At 48.2% G+C, this 10117-nt stretch overlaps 1 pseudogene; it reads right to left on the bottom strand.

Moving 5' to 3' along the window:
* Positions 1 to 582: 582 nt before the first annotated feature.
* On the bottom strand, positions 583 to 9658 carry LOC138998564 (zinc finger protein interacting with ribonucleoprotein K-like; annotated as a pseudogene).
* Positions 9659 to 10117: the final 459 nt, after the last annotated feature.

The following is a 10117-nucleotide window of genomic DNA, read 5'->3' as shown; positions in this document are numbered from 1 at the left end:
GTATTGAAAATAATACACTAGTGAATAACAACACAAATATAAAAACACCTTTAAAAGAAGATCATAAACCAGAGCAGAGGAGAGCACGGACATTGCCGGTTAGTGAATAAGAAACCCCCCAAATGTATCAAAGCACAATGTGAGTTCCACTATGTCCCTGAAAGAGGGAGCACTTCCTAGCTGAGAAGGGGTGCTCTGAAGGAATCCTGGGTCAGGTCCATTTTCTAGTCATAGAGAAATGAATGAAGATACTGCCAAATTCCCTCAAGCAGAAGTGAGAACACAGAATACATTCCCCTGAGCACCCAGGGACTGTGACCGATGCACACTCCTCAGGTGAGCCAGGTGTTAGAGGTGAAATCTCTTCAGCGATAAACACTCACAGTGACATCATTTGGGTCGTAGGTCTAGGCATGTTAGCAAGTACAATGCAGCTCCTTCAAGTTTCACTTGTACCTCAAATTTATGAGGAATCTAGCAGCGTGTATGTTCCCATAAAAGGGGTTTACATTCATGGGAATGGTCCTATAGAGCCCCGTAAGTGTTCTTATAAGTGAGAAAAACAAAACATTCCCTGCACATTTAAGGCTTTTTTCCAGTGTGAACTCTGAGGTGTGTAGTGAGGTGAGACCTTTGACTGAAGTACTTGCCACATTCACTACACTCATATGGCTTTTCTCCAGTGTGAACTCTGTGGTGTCTAGTGAGGTTAGCTCTTCGACTGAAATGCTTCCCACATTCAATACAATCATATGGCTTTTCTCCAGTGTGAACTCTGTGGTGTTCAGTGAGGGAAGCCCTTTCACTGAAATGCTTCCCACATTCACTACACTCATATGGCTTTTCTCCAGTGTGAACTCTGTGGTGTATAGTGAGGTCAGACCTTTTACTAAAGGACTTCCCACATTCACTACACTCATATGGCTTTTCTCCAGTGTGAACTCTGTGGTGTTCAGTGAGGGAAGCCCTTTCACTGAAATGCTTCCCACATTCCCTACACTCATATGGCTTTTCTCCAGTGTGAACTCTGTAGTGTAGAGTGAGGGAAGACCTTTGACTAAAGGACTTCCCACATTCACTACACTCATATGGCTTTTCTCCAGTGTGAACTCTGTGGTGCATAGTGAGGTGAGACCTTTTCCTGAAGGACTTCCCACAGTCACTACACTCATAATGCTTTTCTCTAATGTGAACTCTGTTGTGTTTAATGAGAGCAGTGCTTTCACTGAAGACCTTCCCACAATCAGTACACTCATAGGGCTTTTCTTCAGTGTAAACTCTCCCATGTTGAGGGTGGTTAAATATTCGTCTACACACTTCCCCACATTTATTATCCTCATCAATCATATCTCCAGAGCAGAGACCTCTCTGATAAGCAACTTTCTGTTTCTGGCTGGCAGCTGTTTCACATTCTACCCACTGGTGACGCCTTTTTCCACTGAGAAATTCCTGTGAAATCTCATTGTTACTGTGTGGCTCCTCAGTGTTAAGAGTGGCCTGGTGCTGGAGAAGCCCTGAGATGGCTGGGGAGTCTTCACCAACCTCCATATTGGCTTCAGGCACTCCAGATAAGTAGAAGCAGCAACTTGTCATGAGCAAGGCACTCTCCATATCTTCTTTCCAGGGCTTCTCTCCACTGGCATCCTTCTGTTGCTGGTGACGGTTTGCACTGAAACACAAGTCTCTCACACACGCATCACTTAAGAACACATTCTTCTCAAGGTGAACCACTTGTAACTCACTCAGGTGCAAAATATCTTTTAACACTGAGAAGCACGGCTTACACAGATGGGTCCTCTGGGTGGCTGCAGCTGTCCTGGAAGCCCTGACCTGAGAATCTCCTACAGATACACTGTGTTCAGAATAGGCCTCCACATCATCTATTTTATGCCAAGGACCTGAAAACAGAGAAATGATGAGAAATGAATGTTGACTTTGGTGATAGGAGGAAGTCCCATTATAAACGTGGGTTGCTCATACTACATTGGTTTCATGCAACTGGCTGAAAATAAAAGACCTGAAAGATGGATTAATAAGAGGCCCCTGTGTCAGGGGATAGAGCGTTGGCCTGCGGACTGAAAGATCCCAGGTTCGATTCTAGTCAAGGGCATGTACCTGGGTTGGTCACACTCCCAGTTGGAGGTGTGCAGGAAGCAGCTGATTGATGTTTCTCTCACATAAATGTTTCTAACTCTCTATCCCTCTCCCTTCCTCTCTGTAAAAAATCAATAAAATATATATTTAAAAAAAAATAAGAGGCCACTGTGAAGTACTTGACCACTGAAGATCACAAAACAAAGGAGACTTCAAGAGAAATAGAGCAAAAACATGGCAAGCACCACATGGAAGAGAAGCGGACTGTCCAGCTCATCCTGCTGCCAGCAGCATTCAGTACATCTCCTCTGGTGGTGACATGGGTAAGCTGTGCAGAAGGTTGGTTACATCTCATTCCAAGTAAAACTCAATAAACAAGCAGCTGGTATTTTCGGGGTATTTAAGCATGTCCACTGAGTGGCCAGATTATTATGACCGGCCAGATTATCATGACCACCCCATCAGTACAATGAAATGAATTAGTTATGCAAATAATAATAATAAAACTTTGAGAGTATCTGCTTAGGAAGTTTTCAATATTCAGTATTTTGGAAGCGTCAATGAAGTACTGATGGGGTGGTCATAATAATCTGGCCACTCAGTATATGTGCTCCTTATAACACTTGCACAGGTCCATGTTGTAGTATACTGCAGAAAGAGATGTGCAGAGAAATACGTGATGTAAAAAGGACACAAAGGCGAAGATAGCCAAAGCTAAGAATTCATTAATGGAATGAGAAGCCAGCAAAGGGTCAAGTATGGAAAGGGAAATGTATAAATGAGGGGTGGCCATTAGAACCGGCACCAAAAACCACTGGACAGGAGCAGGTTCCTGGTACAATCTGAACACCATCCTTATGTCATACCTCCCCCCGGTTGACACTCATCCTCTGAGATTATCCCGTACATTCACCCTGGAGAAACCCAGGGTTCTCCCTGCACCTCCTTCTCTAGAAATATCTACAAACTAAATATTCTGAGAATCAATGAAAGACAACAGAGTTGAGTCGCCATCACTTGCCCAAATCATTCGGTTTGCAATAATATTCACAGAAGGTAATATTACAAACAACAATGGAAGGAGGGTCTTACAAGAACAGTCTCTGGTTCATGTACGTAAAGAAGATACCTGGCACAGGCATTCACCAAGGTCCTTATCTACAGGAAAGGTGCAGAAGTGGAAGCCATGGATCTGGATATAGTCACCCTTCCTGGGCGAGGAAGAGCAGGAGGGACCCATTAAGCTGTCTGTAAGACTGCTGACACCCTGACACTTCCTGCAGTTTCTGAGGCAACTGGTGTTAGGGAGGCTTATGGAGTCTATTGCTCAGGCCTCTCTGCAGGGCTCAGCACTGGCAGCCACAGCCCATTTCACAAGACAGTGGGGGAAATGAGCAGAGCCTATGGTCTTGCTTTGAGAGAGAGAGTGCTATGTCTGGAGAATAAATAAAGAGTGGGCATCACTTCAGGACACTAGGAGAGTTGAAGGTCTTACCTACGAATGATACAAATGTAAACACTTCCAGCATCACATCACAGTACAGACGTCTCTGAGCATCATCAAGGATCTCCCACTCCTCCTGAGAGAAGGCAATGGCCACGTCCTCAAAGTTCATTACCTGTCATAATGGAGACAGTACAGCCCATGATAAGATTCTCTCTTGAGCTACCAAGTTTATCACACTTCCCACCCTGCACATCCATCTGCTTCCCACCCTGCACATCCATCTGCTTCCTCTACTCCCCACATCAGAGAACCAGGAGCTGTTCTTGTAAGGCCTTGGTCCCATCAAAGTCAATCTCTCCTTATATTCCTATTGATGCTGTATCTCCCACAACAATAAAGGCAGATGAGCAGTTAGAACATACCTGTGCTCTGAGCCTCAAATGTGAGTCACACTGCCCCTTTTCAATAACAGTGGGTGTAACGTAGGGTAGGAAGAGATGTTGTACATAAAGGGAGTGTGAGTGACTTGACACTGGTCTTGTCAGGCAATACCCATGTTGTCCTCCTATTGTCCCTCTAAGACACCAAAATGGTAATGCCCATTACACTTCCGACTCCAATCCCAGTTTGCTGAGGCCATCACTTTGCATTACCTGCTGCCCATAGTTCTTGGATCCACACTTGTGTCACAGCTTCATTCCCAGAGGCACATCTTTACTAGTGACATGAATAAGCCATCACAAGGACAGGTTGTTTTCTAACCAGCTTCTTTTCTAAAATTCTCGTTCACCACCTCTGTAATGTATTTCTCTCTCAACCTTCTCTGTTCTCCCTTCCCCATGCTGGTGGAGATTTTCAAGTGCAGGTGACACTGATGTGTGCTATCCCATTCCTATTGCTCACTGGGTCAGCCCTCAACTAGAAATGACAAGTGGGCACATATATGTCACCTAAGCTCTGCACCTGGCATGTAGCACCACATCAGCCCATCTTGTTAGAAATTATCCTAAAATTTCCCATATCATATCATGAAGACACCATCAGAAATGGACTCCCTTTTCATTCACTCATCTGTCAGTGTTAGTGCTGAGGCCATTGTTTTGTACTACCTGCTGCACACAGTTCTTTGAAAAACACTTCTCTCACACAGCTTCGTTCCCAGAGGCACAAATACAAAGGTAACACAAATTTGCCGTAGCGAAGACGGGTTGTTTCCTAATTACCTTATTTTCCAAAATTACAGATTACCACCTCCATCACCCATTTCTCTTTGACCCTGCTCCCTTACCCAGGCTCGTGGAGATTTTCAAGCCCAGAGAACACTGATGAATACTATCTTATTTGTAACCATCAGTATGTCACCCCCCACAACAAAAGGCAGGTAGGTACATACATGACTTCTTGCAGATAGCCCCAAACACCCCTCTTTTCAGGCAATTACCCTAAAATTACCCTTGTTTTATCATCCAGACTCCATCAGAAATGGACTCTCCCTTCATTCACTCTTATGTCAATGTCAGGGTGCTCTGGCTATGAAGTCACATTCCCTCTCCAAGTGCACATCACTCTGTCTTCCACACCTCTCTCACACCTGCACTCCTACAGTCCCGGCCTCCATAGTCATCTGCTCACCCTCTTACTTACTACTCAGCATGTGTGGTCCAGAGAATGCTTGCTAAATTCAAACAGGATCAAGTACTGCCCCACATTCATAGAGGCAGCCTTGAGTCCTGCTATGAAGGCTTCTCTCCATGACTATTTTTTCCTGCAATCTAAACTATGAAGACCAACAGTCAGATTTCAGATACCCAGAGCCCATCTCCCGTGGTGCTGCACTTGATGTCCCTTCACCAGTCACAGACAACATCTCTCCACTTAATTGTTATTCAGTCCCAGCTGCGCTAGCCCTCTACACATGCTTAGTGAGTCTCACAGATGACCATTCAAGCCACTAAGCTAATCCACAAGACTGACTGTTATTCCACCAGCCAGGTCACATTGAGGGACACAACAATAGCCTGGAGAGGGTTTAGAGAAATAAATATGTACCAACCCAATCTCATCTTGTTTGAATTACTCTTTGGCCTCCAATTAATTTCAGGTCCACTCATCTTTTAAAGGCCTTGCCCACTGCAAAACCATTCTCTCTCCCCTACACTCTACACGACACCTCTGTCACTATGCTGTGTTGTAACGCCCACCTCCCACAAACAGTGGATCCAGCAAGAAAGCTAGCACTCAGGCTCACACTGTCCCTTCTGAGCTACTACTATCATTACCAACCTGACCATGATTCCCTTCCCTGTGTTAAAGTGATCTACAGTCCTGGCTGCTGTCTGAGACGGTTGAGCATAGTCACATGCACTGGTGAGGTCACAAGCCTGGGTTGTGGGCTAGAGCCACAGTAGGGGTTGTGCAGGCAGCAACTGATCCTTCTTTCTTGCTCATCACTGTTTCTCTGTCTCTCTACCTCTCCCTTCCTTTCTACATCTAATATATATATGAACCATACCTGTCAGTTCCTGAATCAGCTTACTCTTCACTCCCAGTCTTGGCATATTCTGGAACCTATGCCCTGAAGGACCGCCCACTCATTACACTGGTTGCCAGAAACAAAGTCCACTTCATAAAGCCCTCGTGGTGGACTTAGGATTCTGGGCTTAGTGTCTGTTCAAAGTATCCAGGTCCCAGGGCTACAAGAGCAGCTTGGCTAGGCCAAGGACTCCACTCTATCAGAGGCCACAAGTGTGTCAGACCCTGAAACAAGTTCCACAAACCCGTACACCTAATCGATTCTGCATTTGCAGCAATTTGTGGAAAGAAAATGGTCTGTGAGAGCCTGGCAAAAACCAGGCTCTATGGGCTCAGGCTGCTCAGTGCCCTCGTCCAGCCCAGAGGCCAGGTGCCCTCCAGATGCCTGAATTATCTCAGGGCTCAGTGCTCACTCTGGCCAGTTCCTTTATCATTCACAGGACTTCCCCTCCCTGTCCACAGCGCTGTCCTCTGTCCTCCAGTCTGTCCTTCCTCTGAGCAATGTTAGGAAAAGTTAGAATCCTACCTCAGAAAATGTCCCTCTATTTTCACAACCATCTATGGCCCCAGCGTTCTGAGAATGAAATTAAAACTCCTCGTGCAAAACCTCACCTCATCTTCTCTGTTGCCTTTAGACCCCAAAGAGGCAAGGGGTCTCCTACGCCTACAGGCTCAGCCCCACCCCCGTGTCCTTAGAAGGTGGCATTGCAGCCTGTGGCCCTTTCCCATCACACCCTGTGTCATCCACGATCGACTCACTGTTCTGGATGCGGCTTCCTGGGCTGCAGTAACTGAGAGGCTCCAGTCCCCAAGGCTGGAGGGTTAAGTGGGGTGAGGCTGCGGGAAGGCTGTAAGCAGAGGAGTCCGGGAGGCACGGAGGCCCCAATCCCCGCCTGTTGATGCTCAACAAATCTCAGACACACCCTGCACAGCAAGGACGCTGCCTCCTAGGCCTCCTCTTACTCACGACCAGTGGGCTGAAGCCTCTGAGTCCTTGAAGAAACTAAAGAGGTCAAAATGCCCGCCAGGAGGAAGAAGGCGGAAGTCCCGCCCTAACCGGATGCACCGACACCAAAGTGCCGTTTAGCTCCGCCCACGTGTACGCCTTACTATCTGGGTAATGTAGTTTTCTCACACCAAATGTGCCTCTTAGCTCTGCCCACGTGCACGCATTCCTTCCTGGGTAATGTAGTTTTCTCCAAGTTCAAGGGGCGGGCTAGCATCCCAGCCAATGACATTGGTGAATAGAGGTGATGTGGTTCAGCAAGTGGCCCTGGAAAGGACAAGGTGGGACCAGAGACCTGGTTAACAGGAACAGACTGGAAGATCTCCCAGGAGATGGGTGCGGGAGGACTGGGAGAGATCCCCCTAGGAATATATGCACAACCGTAACCGGTTTGGCGCAGTGGATGGGGCATCGGCCTGAGGACTGAAGGGTCCCAGGTTCCATTCCGGTCAAGGGCGTGTACCGTGGTTGCGGGCACATCTCCAGTGGGGAGTGAGCAGGAGGCAGCTGATCTATATTTCAATCTCATGGATGTTTTTAACTCTCTATCTCTCTCTCTTCCTCTCTGTGAAAAATCAATAAAATATATTTACCAAAAAAAAGAATATATGCACAGAGGAAAATGGGAGACATCTGTAATACTATCAACGATAATAAATGCATTAAAATTTTTTTTGGTTTTGAGGTTTTTGCTTATTTTATTATTAAAAAATACAGAATCCAAAGTTGATTGTGACGGGAGGGGGGAGGCCCTGTCACCAGCTCCAGGCGTGGCAACACCACCACCCAAGCCAAAACCTACAAAAGTCCCCCCCCCACACCCCACCCCCTGCCAGCTGGAATGCCTGGTAGTCTCCAAGCAGCTGTGCACCATATGTATTTATATATAATATCTATAAAACACAGACCAGGAAAGGTGGGTAGAAACATGAAATCTGTATGAATGTGCTGTTTACTTCATTAAAGTGTCTTTGGGAGGGTGGTTGATTTTTGGCAGGCCCACCCCCCATCTTGTAGTGTCCTGTTTTCTTTTTTCTTATAGACATTCTTAGTCACGGAGTAGAGTAAGAGGGCTCTGACAGACGAACAAGCTTATTGCAAAGTGTGGCTTCTACTCTAAAAAGTCCACCCACCCACCCCCCCCCCCCCCACCAAAATAAAAGATGCCCCTGAAGATGTGAGAAAAGAAGAAACTGTCCAGTTTGTCGTCAGGAATGCAGTAAAAATAAACCACAGTATATACTTCCTGGCCCTATTTACAGAAATGTAAGGTCTTCTTGGGCTCAGGGGTGATGGAGAGAGGCTGTGGAGCACAGTGGGGAGCTGTAATTCGGAATGGCTGGAACTCCAGGGGCCTCTGGTGAAACAGCGTGGGTTTCCACTCTGGGAGACAATCACCATGCATGCGGAGAGTGGGACTGAGGGGATGAGAATTTGAGGTGGGTGCAGAGTCCTGGGCCAGAATCCAGGGGTCTCACCTTTACCCTTCTGCCTCATGCGGGCCTGTCCTGGGGCATCTGGGGGGTCTGCAGTGGTCTCCAGCCAGGACCCAACAAATGGAGCAACCAGACTAGGGGTCACCCATCCCTATCCCCCAGGGGGCCAAGGACCTCCCCCGAAACTAATGTGTTTCCTTTCAAAGTCACTGGCAACAGCAAGGAATAAATTAAATTAAAAATTCAAGCCTTTCTGATCCAACCATGAAAAATAAACAAATAAAAACCCCAACATCACTGATAGTTTCTCAGGATCTCCAGTGCCCCTGAGGAGATGGTCTGCTCAGGGGCTGTACTGACACCCTGCCCCTCAGGCATCAGGGGCTGTTGGCTGTCCCCGTCACTGGGGCTGGTTCTGGAGCGGGCAGAAACCCCCTGTAGGTGGGGGCAGCACCAGTGGAGGGAGAGCCAGGCGCCTCTATTTGGTCTTGGATTCGGTCGTCCAGGTGGGGCCGGCATCATGTGGGCCAGAACTAGGAGCCCAAAAGGGTCCAGAGTACCGGGACAGTGCTGAGGAAGAGCTGACAGCTGCCCAGGCTACTGCACGAATTATTGCTGGTGAAGATGGCTCAGGGGCCTCACACAGGGTCTCGTTGCTTGGCCGCACATAAACCTTTAGCCGAAGGCAGGGCCGGTCACCAGCATTGGTGGTGTGGCAGAGATGTAGTAATACTCGTGGCCCGGGCGGAACTCGAAGCCCAGCGAGAAGGGCGTGAAGAGCTGGAACTTCTCGGAGAACTTGAGCGGCCCCCGGGCTCTGCGGGCAAGTTGCACTCCCAGCGCTTGAAGCCGCGCTGCTGGTGGTCGCAGGAGGCGTGGCCCTCGCCTTGACCGTGTACAGCACATAGTGCTCCATGCGCTCAGCTGGAGGCAGCGGCACCCGTAGCGCGGGCAGTAGATGTCCAGGTAGTCACTGATGCTCACCTCCACCGTGCAGCCCCCACGGTCGTCCCCCGAACCCGCGTGGAACCTGGGGTTGCTGCGGTTCCAGTAGACTGTGAAGTGGTCTGAGTTGGCTCTGGAGGCGTCCTCGGGGTGGCAGCAGGAACAGCAGAAGTAAGCACAGGCAGCAGGGGGCGCCATGGCCAGGTCCAGCCACCACCTGCCAGCCGTATCTCCTCCTCTGCTGCCACCGCCACCGCTGCAACCACCGAGCCATTTTTTTAAAAAAAATTTAAATACTAGTAATATAGCCCAGCTGGTGTGACTCAATGCTTGAGCATTGACCTATGATCCATGAGGTCACCGTTTTACTCCTGGACAGGGAACACACACGGGTTGTAGGTTCAATTCTCAGTTGGCTGGGGTTGGGGACGTGCAGGAGACAGCTAAGAGGCCACAGGTCTCAGTGTCCCAGTAATCACTGCAAGCCCCTCTGAGAGAAAGCTGCCCTTGAGTTCCAACCGATGCCAGACAGTCCAGTTTCTCCCCATATGAGTCTGGGTTCCCAGAGACTCTCCTGGAACTGGAGTTCAGAGCAGTCAGAAGCTTGTGTCTCCCTCCCAATTTCAAAAGACAACTGTATCCTCAGTTGCTAGCCCT

Source organism: Myotis yumanensis, unplaced genomic scaffold, assembly GCF_028538775.1.
Source record: "Myotis yumanensis isolate MYYU_CA2020_CCGP unplaced genomic scaffold, mMyoYum1.0.hap1 SCAF_20, whole genome shotgun sequence".
Taxonomy (NCBI): Eukaryota; Metazoa; Chordata; class Mammalia; order Chiroptera; family Vespertilionidae; genus Myotis; species Myotis yumanensis.
Note: the sequence above shows the minus strand (reverse complement) of the source record. Positions and strands in the feature narration are given on the sequence as shown.